This window comes from Orycteropus afer, unplaced genomic scaffold, assembly GCF_000298275.1.
Source record: "Orycteropus afer afer isolate SDZICR_OR568_19922 unplaced genomic scaffold, OryAfe1.0 scaffold00009, whole genome shotgun sequence".
Classification (NCBI taxonomy): Eukaryota; Metazoa; Chordata; class Mammalia; order Tubulidentata; family Orycteropodidae; genus Orycteropus; species Orycteropus afer.
In genome coordinates this window covers 4,323,517-4,327,370 of record NW_006921596.1, presented here as the reverse complement: position 1 = coordinate 4,327,370, position 3,854 = coordinate 4,323,517, and positions in this window count along the sequence as shown.

The window sequence follows — 3,854 nt, the reverse complement described above, 5'->3', positions numbered from 1 at the left end:
TTGGAGCTGACTCAATGGCACTTAACAACAACAGCATAACGTTTTGGTTAAGTTGACTTTGACTCATGGCAACTGCATTTGTTACAAAGTACAGAAGCTTCATATGGATTTTCTTGGCTAATATTTATGGAAACAGATTGCCAGGTCTTTCTTCCAAGGTGCCACTGGGTGGGTTTGAACCACTAACCTTTAAGTTAGTAGTCAAGTGAGATATATTAATGTCACATGGGCTCCTGAGAGCATCATACCTCCTATTAAAGCAGGACACACACATCTGGTCCTTCTCTGTCCCTGTCTTTCCTCTTCTTCACAACACGTTTTATCACCATTTGTCTCTAGTTTTAATTGCCTGCCTCCCTCCAGCACAGTGTAAGCCCCAAGAGGGTAAGGATTTTTTTCCGTCACTGCTGTAACTTCAGGTTTAAAACAGTGCTTAACAAAGTCCCTAAAAGTTCTAGCAGTTAAATGAGTAACTCCGAAACTCAATAAATTGTACATGGGCAATGACCAAGCTCCTTGACAGCCCAGGACACAATAAAATACCCTGGATCTCAGGCCAAGAGAGGGACGAGCATGACATCAGCCCCTTTCCACTTCTATCCTTGTGTGAGAGGGTCATGGTGAGGTCCAACTTCAGGAGTATCTGTTTAACTGAAGTGTTCTAGGAAGAAAAGAACAAGGGAAAGTGACTGGCCTTGATAATGCACATTTCTGTCCTACTTGAGTGATGCTATTTTAATGTTAGATCTCCTTTTGTCGACACAATAAAAACAAGGGAAAATAAACATGAAGAGCTAGACCAGGAGTTTAAATCCTCCTTTGAAAGGAAATTGAAAGGTGAAAGTAAAATAGATGATGGAGAAGCAATATTGAAAACCAAAAAAAAAAAAAAAAAAAAAAAAACTTTGCTAAGCTAAAGAACTGACTAAAAGAGCTGACTGAACACCAGATAAAAGGGGTGAGAAAGGTTACTCCCTGGAAGGAGGAAGGCTAATGAATTTTTCTTCGAGGGGTAGCTCTCCTGGAGCAGGGTTGGAAACCTGGGGTAGGGGGTGGTGTGGCTTCTCTGTGAGAAAAGATGTTGTCAGCTCAGTGTCTGCACAGAGAAGACAACTGCTATCAGTGCATACGTCATTTGGGATCAAGTGAAGTTTAAGAAATCTGTATGGGAGAAAAAGATAGCTTTAAAGGAAAAGAAATCTTACTGACCTCAGGTTTGTCTGCGATATCGAATACTGGGAGATGATGGAGTCATGTTTTCTGAGAATTGGGAATAAAAGCCACAGTCAAGCTGCAGCTTAGGTATGTGCTAAACAGAAAGGCAGTTCAAGGAGTGGAGAAAGCTAAGTGAGACAACTGTGGAGAGCAGAACAAATAATAGAATTTAAATCAGAAATGAACAGATTCAATGCTATTTAGTAAGTTTGAGAGTTGGCCCTTGAAAGAACTCAATAAAATATAAAACTTTCAAAATCTAATTTAAAAATATAGAAATAAGGAAAATTAGACACAAGAAAGTGGACATAATATATGTTGATAAAAAAATTGTTATGAGATATCATTATGCATAGTTATGTACTAATAAATTCCATCAACATGCAAAACTGTACTACTTAGTGAAAATAATAAATTATTTTCTGAAGAGGAAGTAAAAGCCTGGAATGGACTTGTAATCATGAAAGAAGTAGCAGTGCTATTGGTGCCCCGTCCTGGAAATGACTCAACCTGTATGACTTCACTGGTGAAAGTTTTCTAGATTTCTCAAAATAGATAATTTCCCTACTATAAACTCTACAGCAGAATATCATGATGTTCTTACTCGGTAAACTTTCGGTAAAACATACTTGGTGTATTTTGTGAAGAAATTCTGTTCACTAAATTTGACATAAACAGCACAGAAACTGATTTGTCAGCACCTCCCAAAATGTAATGAGGAAGTTCTTTTAAGCATAATGGCAAAGTAAGAAATCATAAAGGACAAGATGGGTACAGGGTACCCAAATAAAAGTATATCCCTTCCTCCTACCACAAAACGTCACAGCTAAAGGAAAAGGGAGACAGCAAACTAAAAAACATTTGTAAGAGATACAACAAAGGGTTTGTTCTTGACATATTAAAAAAAATTATTTCACAATTAGAAAATTATTATAGAAATACACTAAAAAAGAATAGTAAGAGATAATCTATACAAGAAATGCAAATGGGCAATAAACCATAGAAAATAAAAAGGGTTCAAGCTCACTAAAAGGCAAAAAAAAAAATGCAAGTTAAAATAAGGAGGTAATATTTTTTGGCTATTAAGTTGGCAAAGATGTAATAGTTTTCTGCAATGGGCAAAACCATGCATTTGTAATGGAAATATAAATTGATGTGACATTTTTGGGAAATTCATGGCAACATTTAGCAAGAGTCTTAAATGTGTGCATCCTCCCTTCAACCTAGTAATTCCACTGCTAGGAATCTTTGCTAAAGAAGTAATCAAAGATGAACAGTAAAATGGATGTCTGTGGGAAGTCCTTCCCTAGCACACCCCATCTCACTAGCTTCCCTTTAGGGTTTCCTTCCCATCCTCCTGCTGACTCATCTTCCTAGTCCTCATCTCTAAAGGTTTGAACCTGGAGAACTTTTTATCTGCACTCCATCCCTAAGTCATCTTTTCCTGTTTCAATGTTTTATAAGCCAACAGTATTTAAAAGTTCCAGTAAGATGGCGGACTAGGCAGAAAGACTGCACAGACCCTCTTCAACAAAGAAAGGGGAACCAAATAACACAGACACAGAAGATAATCCTGGACCTCTGTGCTCTGAAGGGAAGGATATGGAAGTGGACTAAACTCCAACTAGTAGAAGAATTTGCATAAAAACACCAAAAAAAGGAGACATATGGAGCTGCGAGTCTGGCAGTGATCCTGATGGCACAGACAGCTTGGATATTGCCAAGTGGTGTTAGGACCTAAGAATTAACCTAAAAATCAGCCCTGCTAGCCAGGGACTGCATGCAGGGCTGCTCTGGTGGCTGGTGAATAAAAGAGGAACCAGCAAAGAGGAAGGTGGACTGAGCTATGGACTTTTCTCTATCCGAAAGGTGCAACCATTTTGAATGTTTCCAAGCAGTTTGACCATTTTGGATATTTAAAGTGACAGCGTTCTCCCCAATTCCAGGGACTTACGAACAGGCTCCACTTTCCAGAAACCGTAAGGACATTCCGGATGCTGATGACTGGAAAGGTGCAACATTCCCCTTGTTACTCTTATACCCCACACCCTCTTGGTGAATGGAGGTACTCCCAGCCCTCACTCTCACCCACCTTCTAGGTTGGCAGGAATTCCATCCCAGACTGTGTGCTTGGACAGAGCCCGGGTGCCCTGCCCCACTCTACCCCAATTTCTTTTTCTTTTTTTGTCTGTTTAAAAACTATTATTATTACTTTTGTCATTCTTATTAATTTTTTTTAATTATTTTTATTCCCTTCCAGGCTCTAGTTTTCAGCTTTTTCTCTTTTCCCTCCTCCTGGTTCCAATTTTTTTTTTCTTTCTCATGGTTAACCTCATTTCTTGTTTTTCTTTTTGCATTTTCCCCATTTTTGTCTTCATTATTCTCCTGTTGTTGTTGTTAAGTGCCGTCGAGTTGTTTCTGACTCATAGTGACCCCATGAAGAGCAGAATGAAACACTGCCTGATCCCGTGCCAACCCCACAATCCCTGCTATACTTGAGCTCATCATTGCAGCCACCGTATCAATCCATCTCGTTGAAGGCCTCCCCCTCTTTTGTCGACCCTCCACCCTACCAAGCATGACATCCTTCTCCAGGGAATGGTCCCTCCTTGCAACATGACCAAAATAGGTGAGACAAA